Below are 13,978 nucleotides of genomic sequence, written 5' to 3'. Positions count from 1 at the left end.
AGCCTACCAGAAAACCAGAGAGGCAAATGGCCGCTCCGGGTCAGAGCCCCAAACATGCCACTTCTATGATGAGCTGCATGCCATTTTAGGGGGTTCAGCCACTACTACCCCAGCCATGTTGTTTGACTCCTTCAGTGGAGATGGAGGCAACACAGAAGCAAGTTTTGGGGACGAGGAAGATGCTGATGATGAAGTTGTAGATAGCTCACAGCAAGCAAGCGGAGAAACTGGTTTTCCCGACAGCCAGGAAGTGTTTCTCACCCTGGACCTGGAGCCAGTACTCCCCGAACCCACCCAAGGCTGCCTCCCGGACCCACCAGGTGGAGAAGAGACCTCTGGTGAGTGTACCTTTTAAAATACTATACATGGTTTAAAAGCAAGCATGTTTAATGATTAATTTGCCCTGGCATTTACGGCTCTCCTGGATGTACTCCCAAAGCCTTTGCAAAAGGTTTCTGGGGAGGGCAGCCTTATTCCACCCACCATGGTAGGACACTTTACCACACCAGGCCAGTAGCACGTACTCGGGAATCATTGTACAACAAAGCATTGCAGTGTATGTTTGCTGGCATTCAAACAACATCCGTTCTTTATCTCTCTGTGTTATCCTCAGGAGAGTGATATCATTCATGGTCACCTGGTTGAAATAGGGTGCTTTTCTTAAGGAGGCATTCAGAGGTGCCCGTTCCTGCTGGGCTGTTTGCCTGTGGCTGAACAGAAATGTTCCCCACTGTTAGCCACAGGGAGGGGGGAGGCAAAATGCGACCTTGGAACGAAAGCACATGTGCTGTGTATGTAATATTAACAGCAAGGTTTATCGTGAAAGAGTGTAGCCATTGTTCTAGAAAATGTGTCTTTTTAAATACCACTGTCCCTTTTTTTTTCTCCACCAGCTGCATGTGTTTCAAGGATCACAGGATCTTCTCCTTCTCAGAGGCTAACGAAGATTAGAAGGCAAAAAAAACGCACTCGTGATGAAATGTTCTCTGAGCTCATGCTGTCCTCCCACACTGACAGAGCACAGACGAATGCATGGAGGCAGACAATGTCAGAGTGCAGGAAAGCACAAAATGACCGGGAGGAGAGGTGGTGGGCTGAAGAGAGGGCTGAAGCTGAAAGGTGGCGGCAGCATGATGAGAGGAGGCAGGATTCAATGCTGAGGCTGCTGGAGGATTAAACTAATGCGCTCCAGCATATGGTTGAGCTGCAGGAAAGGCAGCAGGAGCACAGACCGCCGCTACAGCCCCTGTGTAACCAACCGCCCTTCTCCCCAAGTTCCATAGCCTCCTCACCCAGACGCCCAAGAACGCGGTGGGGGGGCCTCCGGACACCTAGCAACTCCACCCCAGAGGATTGCCCAAGCAACAAAAGGCTGGAATTCAATAAGTTTTAAAGTTTTAAATTTTTAAAGTGCTATGTGTCCTTGTCCTTCCCTCCTCCACCACTCCTCCTGGTGCTTCTCTCCTCCACCACCGCTCCCAGGCTACCTAGGCAGTTATCCCCCTATTTGTGTGATGAATTAATAAAGAATGACTTTATTGCCTCTGCAAATGGTGATCGAAGGGAGGAGGAGAGGGTGCTTAGCTTACAGGGAAGTAGAGTGAACCAAGGGGCGGGGGGTTTCATCAAGGAGAAACAAAGAGAACTTTCACACCGTAGCCTGGCCAGCCATGAAACTGGTCTTCAAAGCTTCTCTGATGCGCACCGCGTCCTCCTGTGCTCTTCTAACCGCCCTGCACGTAATCAGCGGCCAGGCAATTTGCCTCAACCTCCCACCCCACCATAAACGTCTCCCCCTTACTCTCACAGATATTGTGGAGCGCACAGCAAGCAGTAATAACAGTGGGAATATTGGTTTCGCTGAGGTCTAACCGAGTCAGTAAACTGCGCCAGCATGCTTTTAAACGTCCAAATGTACATTCTACCACCATTCTGCACTTGCTCAGCCTGCAGTTGAACAGCTCCTGACTACTGTCCAGGCTGCCTGTGTACGGCTTCATGAGCCATGGCATTAAGGGGTAGGCTGGGTCCCCAAGGATAACTATAGGCATTTCAACATCCCCAATGGTTATTTTCTGGTATGGGAAGAAAGTCCCTTCCTGCAGCTTTTGAAACAGACCAGAGTTCCTGAAGATGCGAGCGTCATGTACCTTTCCCGGCCACCTCACGTTGATGTTAGACAGGCTGCTTTAACTCTCCACAGGGAGAGGCAGTAGAAGAGCGCCCAGCAAGTGGCCTCTGCACAATGTGTGCAGCACGTTGGGGGACCCAAGGGTCTCAAATATAGCGGCACTGACTGTGCAGTTATGTAACTCCAGGGTTGCCAGTCTTTGCCCAAAGAGGTAAGAAAGGGCAGCAACTCTTCCCTCCCTGAGGCTAGCACGCTGTGTTGCCAGCTCTCGGGATTCATGAGTAAGGGAAGTTTGGCCCCTGCTGAAGCCAGGCTGCCGAAGATGTGAGGAACTCCCACCATTATTTCAACTGTCCAGGGAAAACCTGCTCTGCTTTACTAAGCTTCCCACAGCCTGGACAAGAACAGCCAACAGCAGCTGCTGCAGGTGCATGCAGAGCTTTCTTTGCCCTTCCCTTCAGAAGCAGAGAGGAGTTTTGGATAATGTGGTAAAGTTGTCCAGAGGGAGCAACCGTATCATTTTCATGAGGGAGCAGCAGACCAGGGTTGCTCTGCTCTCCGCTCCCCTCCTGTGAATAATAGGTCCTCTCTTCTCTGCTCCTCTCCCCTTGGACTATTTCTAACACTGTAACACCAGGCCTGGGAAGAGGGAGAGGATCCCTTGGAGCTGCCCTACCGTGGAGGGATGAAAAACCTGCCTAACTTCAGGAGGAGCAAATGTGGGGCTGGAAGCCAGGACATTAATTGATTGGGACCTGAGGATGCAGAGTTGATGCAACACTGCCAACCCCCAAAGTTCAAAATTCACGAGATTGGCCCCCAAAACCCAATACATTGTGTTTTTTGGTCTGTCTTTTGATTTTTGAACATCCTCTGCCCACTCCCAGTGTGTGTGACAATTAGTGTTCCCAACTCTCCTAGATTTATGGAGCGAGGTGATTTTGGCCCCCATTGCCGGAGCTCTCACTGGCTGCCTCATGGCATGGAGTTTCCAGCTTCTCTCCAAGACCTCAACATTCTAATTAATTACTTCTGTCTCTCCCGCACAGCCTCCAGATCAATTCTGTGACACCCTCCACCCCAGCCTCCACATCTGCCTGACCCCAGTTCAGTCAATCCTGCCACACATCAATTCTCCCCCAACCCCACTGCTCCTCTCCTGCAGCTCCAGGGCTTCTTCAACCCCCTCTGTCTTTCTCCTACAGCAGCCTTGATTGGATGCTCTTCCCCAGGAGATGGAGAACTGGGGAAGGCAAACAATCAGAGGGTTTCCCCCCCCCAGACAGGACTGAAATTTAAGAGAGGGCTCAAGCTTCTGGAACCCAGATTAGCTCCAGCCCCAGCCAAAATAGCCTTCCTGGCAAAGAAATGTAGAGAGCTGGCAATGATGTTGAAGTAGAGGCTGGAGCACAAACTTAATTGACGCACTGAGAAGAAGAAGAAGAAGAATGATGATATAGGGGTAAGGTGGCCAGAATCGTACATGCATTGGCAACACTATTTGTCATGGACAATCTGCAGGTTGGGTAGGGGGAGTTCAAAAATCGGAAGACAGCTCAAAACAACAGCATTTTTTTAAGCTCTCATGATTTTGGACCAACCTCATGAATGTTTTGGGTCTGAGTTATGTTTTTTGCATTCAGGGCTTGGCAATTGTAGAATAATAGTGGTGGGAGGGACTGTGCTGCCACCAGCAATGTGCCCAAAGGTTGGTGTGGTAATTCCACCTTTTGTGGAACCTTAATTATGGGATAAAACCTAATTAATCAGATGGATAATTTCACCCTTACAGTATGTCTATACTGCACACGCCTTTCAGCACCGTGTAGAGTAAATGCATGACACTCCCCAGGGGCGGCAGGTTTGTATAATTTTTGGTGGTGCCCAGAACGGGTCCAAAACCCACTCCACCCACACCTGCCTAAGGTTCTGAGAGTGAGTTTGGGTGCAGGAGAGTTTTGGGGTGCAGCCTATGGGAGGAAGTTTGGGTGCGGGAGGTTTTGCGAGCTCTGGGACAGAGTTTGGGTGCTGGGTTCAGGCTCTGGGCTGGCGTAGGGGGTTGGGGTGCAGGAAGAGGTGCGGGATGCAGGCTCTGGGAGAGATTTTGGGTGCGGGAGAGGTGCAGGCTCTGGGAGGAAGTTGGGGGGGTGGGCTCTGGAGTGAGACAGGGGGGTGGGGGCAGGAGGAGGTGCAGGGTGTGGGGCTGGGCCAGGGATGAGGAGTTTGGGGTGCAGCAGGCAGGCTACCCCAGGGCTTGGCGGGGGGCCAGAGAGGAGGACTCCCCTCAGCCCTCTCCCAGCCGTCAGCAGCGAGCTCCGGGGGAGGGAGGGAACGTCCCTGTCCCCCACACGACATTCACCCAAGCCTCCCCCCCCCAGGCTGCAGCTCAGGAGGTCCAGCCAGGATAAGCGCCCCCCTCAGAGTCTGCCGGGTGGGGCGTGGCTGCCATGCGCCTCCTCCTCCCACAGGCACAGCAGCCGCTTCAGCCTGACTCCGGCTCTGCACCCTTGTGGCCGGCTGAGGCCAGGGAGTGCAGCACAGAGCTGCAAGGGGCAGCAACCCAAGGCCCAGGGCAGGCAGGGATGCTCGGGGGAGACACGTGGGGACAGCAGGCGGGGCCAGGGGACGCTCTGGGGGAGGCACGCAGGGGCGGCAGGTGGGGCTGGGGAGAGACCCGGCCCCGAACACTGGTGGAGCCGGGCCCCCGGGTCCTGAATTTGCTGGAGCCCGGGAACCACGGGCCCACATGACTTGCCGCCCCTGCCCCCAACAGTATAGATTCACTGCTTAGGCAAGTAGAGCAAAAACATACCTGAACCCTGTGGGTATGTACCCAACATGGCTGGAGCCTTTCCCTGCCATAGGGAATGACTCCATCAGTGGGGAAAGGCTCACCCTGCTGCTGAGCCTTTCCCCACTGACTCTCCTCTGCCAGAGGCTTTCACTGACATATGTAGCTCCACATCACCGACACGTAGCTTCACATACCCGACATGCTGCTGCAAGAGGTGTGCAGTGTAGATGTAGCCTTAATGATACGGAGGTGGGAGGAAATGTTGTTTAAACATATTGGGTGTAACTTTGTGATCGGCCTGAGGGAGGTACAACAAAACACTGGCTGCCTAGGGAGAGGAGAGGTAAGGCGGCTGCAACCACCTTTGAGCCTTTCTGATTCTGGGCTGCCGCAGGGGCTGAAACAGTGCCTAAGCTACAATCACCCAACCCAAACTGTCCATCGTCCTTTACAGCCCTACTGACGTTCCCCCTCCAGCCACTGGCCCCTATACCGGAGCTTGTGGAGCGGGCTTTGTAAAATAGCCTGTGGCTGTCTTATTCAGTCCCTGCTTGAGGGAACTCCTCCCTAGCCAGATCCATGGTTCTTTTATGCTGCTGGATCCCCAGAAATGAAAATAATGAAATTCTAGGGAACGCCTCATTAGGGATTAAACCTCTTCAAAGCTGACGGCGGCTGTATTATTTGTACATTTTCTGACATTCCGGCAATTATAACAAAATGCCTTTGAACTAATGCTGAACAAATGGGCTATTATTCATGTAACTGTCCATTTGTGACGTTGATACCTTTTCAAGAACGCATGTACGTACACACACACACCCACCCCCCACCTAATCCTGCATTCTTTACATACCCAAATCTCCCATTAACGCCTAATGAGAGTTTTGCAAAGTGCAAGGAATACAGAGGCTGGGCCTCTTGGTGAAAGACAGGAAGAAAGAAATCTCCATTTCATTAGAAAAATGCCACTAGCAGCAAGCAGATACTTCATAAAATGAAATTATTGATCTATATCTAAGGCGAGGGGCAATAAGCATTTGCTTATATTAAATAGGTGGATTATATGTGCATTTCCTAGAGACACAGATTTATTAAGGTGGAGTAACAAGACATTGTTAAACATTAACTAGCTGAAATCAATGGAGGATCAAACCCTCCCAAGGGGAGACCTGTGGGAGAGGCCCTAGAGGGAAGCAAATCTTGAGCTCTTCCCAAATTGTTTCATGGAAGAAGGAAGGTAGAACTTGTGGGTCCCTGAGATCCAGGCAGATCTCAAGGTCATTTCTGAAAAAGGCCCCATTCTCTTACTCTCGTGCTGTGCCGCAAACTGATTACTTTGCAACCCTACTGACAGATGCCCCAATAACTATCCTCCCCCTCAAGTGTGAGTCTCTATGCCAACAGAGCAGTGAGAAAAAATTAATGAAGCCTCATGAATCCACACTTTGGGTATATTTACTGCTTGTGTGCAGAAAGGGAAAAAGGTCTCTCTCTTTCATTCCCCTCTCTACTACATTTCCTGCCTTTTCCCCAGGTGAGGATCCCTGGACCCACGGAGGGTCTTCTGTATGATAGAGAGGAGAGAGGGGGAAAACTGTGCCAGAGGCAACTGACTCCCCGCTCCTTTGCATGTGGAATCAGAGGAACAAGCCCCCTCAGTGTCTGTGTGAATGATTATTCTGAATCACAGACTTGAAATACAAGACCATAAAGCAACTGTAAAAAAATGGCAGCTCTGCTGAATTTCAGTAAAGAATTCATGCAGAGAAAGCTTTCATGCCTCAGTGAGCTCAGGGTCACTTCCTGATTTGCAGGCTAAATTCCATAGGCATCTATCAACTCACTCATTCACACACACATGCTCCTAACAGAACTTGCACAGACAGTCTTATTCTGGAACCTGCCTGAATAGCATAGCTAATAAAGGCACATATCTATACAAGTCCAAATAAAAATTAAGTCTAATGCTGAACACACACAGCAAACAAGTTAGAGTATATAGACATTTAGCACAGGGGGAATTCCAAAATTATTAATTCCTAGCTCTTCAGCACTAGTCTAAAAGGCAGTGTTTTAAATAGCAAGACAATAAATAGGCCACATCACATGTTACTCACCTCTGCAGGAAATGCCTTGGCTGTCTATGGCTTGTTTGCAGATACTGCAGTCTTTGGGTTTTTTAAAGGTCTTGTTTTTGAAAGTGTGAGAACTCGAAGCAAGGTTTTCAGGCTGGAATAGAGGAGAAAATGTCAGAGCTCTTGTCAACTTTTGAATGTTACTCTTTAAATGTAATAAAACAAATGAAATTTATAAATAGCCAAAACAACCACCACTTATTACATTATTCAACAGTACTCACTCAATCTCCTCAAATGCTGCATTACTGACATTGCATGGTGTAATATTTTGAACAATTACTGTAGAATTCATTATTACACTAAAGAATTAGGAGCCACTAAAAGGTAATTTAAGTGAGATTAAGCGTCTGTCTACTAACCTAATGCTTTCTCTATCGAAGACAGTTCCACTGGTTTAATTTAAATTGGTTTTAAGTTGATTTATGTAATGTAAGTAATGCCATATTGACTATTTAACTCATTGGTGCAAAAAGCTGTTTGGACATTCTTATTTCAGTTGCTAAATTGAAGTATGCTTGGTTTAAATCAAAGCAAGAATGTCTACACTGTCTTTTGTACCAGTTTAACTATATCCATTTAAAATCACACTTAAGTTAAATGAGTGTACTTTTTCTGGTGTAGGTAAGCCTTTAATGTTTTTCTTTGGATTGGTCCCACAATTACTGAAATAATTTATTTAAACAAATAAACAAACACACAAATAAACAGGATCTCTTATAATCAGGGATGGGAAAAGAGTAGACAACTCCATGAAGTCCACTGGGAACTTCAATATGCAGACCAGGAAGTACATAGATAATACAACAGTGAGGGCTATTGAAACCCCAAGACACAAAGAGAGAGAGACAACTCCCGGTTCCTCTCCAAAAGCCTAACATTCAAATCCATTAGCAAACTTTTAGGAAGCATCTCTTAATTATCTTAAACCACTTTTAAAATTTAATAATGGAAAATGATTTCTGTCTCTACTTCTGCAATACTGGATATTTTCACAAACCAAGAAAGACCATGCCACGAACTAGCGGGTAAAAATTCTGCCCCTCTCTCATCACTGGACAAAGCATGTCTACTGCAGAAAGGCAAAGCAGCAATAATGCCATGCTGGCTGCAAAATAGGATGGTCGTTGGCTGAAGTCCTACTTAGAAATGGGAAACAAAATTTGGTATATATTTAAAAAAAAGAAACAAAGACGCTGCTTTGGACAATGAAAATCTCAATAGAGTTTCTATAAGCCCCATATTTACCTCCCCCTTCATGCACACACACAAATCACTCTCCTTAGCTATTAGAATACAGTGCACATGTTTACTCTTGAGCAATTGCACTGCACTACTGCTGTCTAGTATACCTATCTGGAAACATGTCCCTCCATAACGGACAACCTAACTTGTAAGTATTGCTAGGAGCTTATAAGAACAATTTACAAACCCCTGAAGGGTGCAAACTTTCAAATGTTAGAGACAGCATGGTGCAATGGACAAGATTTGGGTTTGGTCTATGGTTCTGAAATTGTTCATTCATTTATTCATTGTGTGACTTTGCACCTTGTTTTCCCCATCTGTAAAATGGGGATCATGATATTTACCTTTCTTTGTGAAGTGCTGTGGGATCTAAGGATGAAAAGTGCTAAGTACTAATATTACTATACGTATCCAGAAGGAATTATTTGAAGTGAAGAAATAAAATTTAGGCTGAACTTCAGAAAAAACTGTCTGATAGTGAGATGTATTAAACTGTGGAATACTCTTCCTAGGGAAATGGTGGAAGATCCCATTCCTTTGGAATATTTAATACTAGACAAAACAGTCATGAATAAAGTTGTACTGCATTATTATTATGCCTTATTAATTATTCAGGCTGATTGCTAAGTGTATGCCTATAAAAGCTGGAGTCACAAAACTTCCTATATGTTTGAGGTATTTATAATCATCTTGTATACATTTGCTTAGCGCTACTTTACCATTAGCTGAAAATCATGACTATAGTTATGATGTATATTAAAGATGCACTGCAAAGAACATAAGTGCATTTGTGCCTTTTTCCATTCTTACATGATACAGGAATTGGCACAAATGATAAACAATACATCAAGTTTCTGCTCAAAGATCTTTTTCCTCTTTCCTTTGTTTACATCAGAAATAGGGACTTTTGAAAAGCTCCCTACGTAAGGAGCACAAGTCCCAGTTACATCACTGCAACTTCTCTGATTTCAGTGGAGTTACCCCTAATTCACACGGTGGTTAGTGAGGGAGCATTGGGGCCATTGAATTTAAAGACCTGATGATATTCTATGTTAGGGTTCTACAGTGTTGCACATCACCATAATGTCTAAGCAACTGCCACATAAAATCACCATAGCAAAAACAAAATTTCTAATGGACTTAGTGGAATCTCTGGAACGTCTCCCTTTTCCAGGTAAGAATTCTGGTTGAGGAGGTATTATTGGTTTTGGGTTTTTTAGATTTTATTAATTTTATCTTTTTTTTTGTGGTTGGTTGGCGTTTACAGGTAGTAGGTGTTGTTAGTGTGTTAATGTGATTCTTATGGTTGAAAGGCCTTCTCAAAGAGGACGTTTTTATAAGATTTCCTAAAGACAGTCAGGCTGTGGATTTGCCAGATCTTCCCTGGAAGTTTGCTCCACTGCCAGATCCCCTCCACCAAGAATGTTTTACCCCCACCTCTCATGCGCTTTACTCTGAGCGTGGTGATCTTCATTGTCCCAGAGGAGTACGGATGTTGCTGTTGTTTTCAGAGCAAAATTCAGTCTTTAACATGGCTAGGGCTTGATCCATTAACTAACCAATTAATCATTATAATTTATTTGTAATGTAAAGATCAATTTTTTTTTTTGTGGCGGGGATGTTTGAGGATAGTTTCTGGTCAGTACTATCTTTCATAGTAACAGAAGGGCACACACTTCTTTTTTCATTTGCTTGTTTTGCTGCTCAATTTTATATCTATTCTACAGTTGGCTCTCCAAGGAATTCATGTAACAATTCACGTAGTGGATGCAGTGGATAACATTATCAGTACATAACACTTTCATTGTGAAATGCGAAGGAGCCTGGATCAGGCTTCCTTTGTTATCACCTGGAATGGCGTTCTCAGTCCTCCAATAGGGATGGTGCCAAGAGGAAAACATGGGGAGGCAGCAACAATACTCCCACTTTCATAAGGTTCAGGGCTGGAATCTAAATTGCATTTAATTGTTAGGAGCCAAAATTGGAAGAGAGAGTGCAGCACCACAGGTTACAGACTGATTACCTGCCTGAGGGACAAACTGTAATTAGTGCTGGTCTTGATTGCTGGCATTATGCCATTTCTCTTTTTCAAAAAGCAATCTCTCTCTCTCTCTCTATCTCTCTCTTTAAACCACACAAGGAAACAGTCTGGGCCATGAATCCAACAAAGGCACAATGGAGTTATTCTAGATTTGCACCAGAATAACTGAGAGCAGAATCGGGGCCTTTGTGGAAATTCAGAAGTGGATCCTCAGCTATGCTGACTTCAAATATTTCTCATAGCTCACCATTTTTACTATGTAGTGACAGCACAAACAGCTATACGGTCTTCCATGTGTCATCAGATGTAAATTTACATCAGTGTTCAAACAACAGCCCAGGGGATTTGGGGGACATACAAAATTATCATGGGAGGAAGAATTTAATCCAAAAATGTGAATGATAATTGGGAATAATTTAAGAACACCTTACACAGATGCTCCAAAAGCCACAATCCCACAGCTGAGGAAGAAGGCTGTGCTGGTTAAAATAACAACCTACTTTAGAGGGGAAGTGAAGGCAGCTATATATATAACAAATGGAAGAAAGGGGAAGTTGATAGTAATGAATATAAATCAGAAGTGAGAAACTGCTGAACGTTGAGAAAGGAAACAAAGAGACACAAGGAGAAATCTATGGCCGGCAGAGTTAAAGACAATAGGGAGGAGTTTTTAAAATATTCTAGGAACAAAACTAATCCTGACAATAGTATTGGTCCATTACTCGATGGAAATGGTAAAATTATCAATAGTAATGTAAAAAAGGCAGAAGAGTTCAATAAATATTTCTGTTCTGTATTTGGGGAAAAATAGATAATATAGTCTCATCAAAGGGTGATAACACTCTTTCCATTCCACTAGTATCTCTGGAGGATGTTAAACAGAAATTATTAATGTTAGACATTTGAAAAATCTGTGTGGCCAGAAAACTTGCATCCAAGATTTTAATAAGAGCTGGCTGAGGAGCTCACTGGACCATTAATGTTGATGTTCAGTAAGTGTTGAACAGTGAAAGAATTTCAGAAGACTGGGAAAAAAAGCTAATGTGCCATTTTTTTAAAAATGGGAAGACCAGGATAATTATAGGCCAGTCTTATGAATATAATAATGGCCATCCTGGGTCTTACCAAAGGTCCATCTAGCTCAGTAGTGGCTCTCTGACTACCACCACTGCCACATATTTCTGGCAGTTGGAGGTTTAGGGACAACCAGAGCATGGGGTTGTGTCCTTGACCTTGGCTAATAGCCATTGATAGACCTATCCTCCATGAACTTATCTAAGTCTTTTTTGAACCCAGTTATACTTTTAGCCTTTACTGCATCCCCTGGCAATGAGTTCCACAGATTGACTGTGCATTGTGTGAAGAAGTACGTCATTTAGTTTGTTTTAAACCTGCTGCCTGTTCAGTAAGTTACTCTTCCCTATTCCATTCACGATTTTATAAGTCTCTGTCATATACTCCCTTAGTCGTATCTTTTCTAATCTGAACAGTCCAGTTTTTTTAATCTCTTCTCATATGGAAGCTGTACCGTACCCCTAATCATTTTTGTTGCCCTTCTCTGCAACTTTTCCAATTCTGAGATATATAGTGATATACATATGATATCAATCCTATGGAAGATAATGGAATGGCTGAGATGGGACTTGATTAATAAAGAATTAAAGGAGGGTAATGTAATTAACGCAAATCAACATAGGTTTACAGAAAAATCAATCTTGTCAAACTAACTTGATTTTTTTAAAATGAGATGGCAACTTGGTAAGGTAATCATGTTGATATAACATACCTAGACTTCTCTAAGACATTTGACTTGGTACCACACAACATTTTGATTAAAAAACTAGCTCAAGATCAAATTAACATAGCATATATTAAATGAATTTAAAAATGGCTAATAGGGGAATTGTAAATGGGGAATTGTAATTGTAAATGGGGAATTGTCACTGAGTGGGTGTGTTTCCAATGGGTTCCCTCATAAGGAATGGTTCTTGGCCTTATGCTACTTAAGATTTTTATCAATGACCTGGAAGAAAACATAAAATCATAATGGATAAAGTTTGCAAATGACATAAACAGTGAGGGAGTGGTAAATAATAAAGAAGACAGGTCACTGATTCAGAGCAATCTGGATCACTTGATAAACTGGGCATAAGGAAATAATATGTAAATATATACATGTAGGAGCAAAGAATGTAGACCATACTTACAAGGTGGGAGACTCTATTCTGGGAAGCAAGAATCTGAAAAAGATATCAGTTGGGGATGGATAACCAGGTGAACATGAGCTCCCAATGTGATGCCGTGGCCAAAAGAACTAATGTGATCCTGGGATGTATAAACAGGGGGACTCTTGAGCAGGAGTAGAGAGGTTATTTCACCTCTATGTTTGGAACAGGTGCAAGCACTGTTGGAATATTGTGTGCAGTTCTGGTGCCCACAATTCAAGAAGGATGCTCATAAATTGCAGAGGGTTCAGAGAAGAGCCATAAGAATGATTAATGGAATAGAAAGCATGCTTTATAGTGATAGCCTTAAGGAGCTCAATCTATTTAGCTCTACAAACAGATGGCTAACGGGTGACTTGATTACAGTCTATAAGATTGTACATGGGGAACAAATATTTAATAACGGGCTCTTCAACCTAGCAGAAAAAGGTATAACATGATCCAGTGGCTGGAAGATGAAACTAGAAAAATTCAGACAGGGAATAAGGCATAAATTTTTTAACAGTGAGGATAATTAGCCATGGGAACAATTTACCAAGGGTCATGGTGGATTCTCCATCACTGGTATTTTTTAATCAAGACTGGCTGTTTTTCCAAAAGATCTGCTCTAGGAATTACGTTGGGAAAGTCCTCTGGCCTGGGTTCCACAGGAGATCAGACTAGATGTTCACAGTGTGACTTCTGGCCTTGGAGTCTATGAATCTCAATTCTAAGAAGATGTTCGTAGTTTATAGCTATATCAAAGTACAAGAAACACTCTTTAGTTTCGGTTAAGATGAGAAGAGAGGCCCAAACCAGTTACGTTGGTTGACTTGGTTGACAGCAGCACTGACACAGCTTTTCAAACTTGGCAGAGGCTTAAACTGGATGATTACAATTACATCTATGGACAATTACATCACCTAGACATGCTCAAATACCAGGCCAGGGAATACCAGTCATTATTTACTAAAGGCCAGAACGAAACAGCTTGTGTACATTTTAATTCTAACCATATGTTCCCACTATCAAACTGCAACAGTGATATAGCATGTGTTTTTTAAAGGGTACAATGGGCTTTAGATCTTTGCATCAAAGATTCAAGTAAACACTCTAAAAAAAAACTCAGTACAGATAATCATCTTCTTGAAGACAAAATCCTAAAATGTTTAAAATTTCAAAATTTTAGTATATATACTAAATATACACACACAGAGAGACACACACATGCACACACATACGCAGTAACCTAGCTTGAATATAACTAAGCCATATGTTACTTCTAAATTGATTATTTTTCCCTAATGTACCTTAATAGTGTAAATCTGATGCTATATTACTCTATTGTATTCCTAGGAAGATAGAAAGAAAATGCATCCATGTGTGTTTATAGAATCAACATTTTGTACCAAACCATTAAATGCT

At 43.9% G+C, this 13,978-nt stretch overlaps 1 protein-coding gene across 3 annotated transcripts in view; it reads right to left on the bottom strand.

Moving 5' to 3' along the window:
* Positions 1-7,157, bottom strand: part of TNS3 (tensin 3) — a 251,931-nt gene extending 244,774 nt beyond the window's left edge. For all 3 annotated transcript variants that reach the window (XM_074945256.1, XM_074945258.1, XM_074945257.1), the window contains exon 1: positions 7,046-7,157. The gene's annotated coding sequence lies outside the window, so the exon portion shown is untranslated. The remainder of the gene's footprint in view (positions 1-7,045) is intronic.
* Between the last annotated feature and the right edge of the window lie 6,821 nt (positions 7,158-13,978).

The sequence above is a fragment of the Natator depressus genome, chromosome 2, assembly GCF_965152275.1.
Source record: "Natator depressus isolate rNatDep1 chromosome 2, rNatDep2.hap1, whole genome shotgun sequence".
Lineage (NCBI taxonomy): Eukaryota > Metazoa > Chordata > Testudines > Cheloniidae > Natator > Natator depressus.
This window is presented reverse-complemented; position numbering and strand designations above follow the sequence as displayed.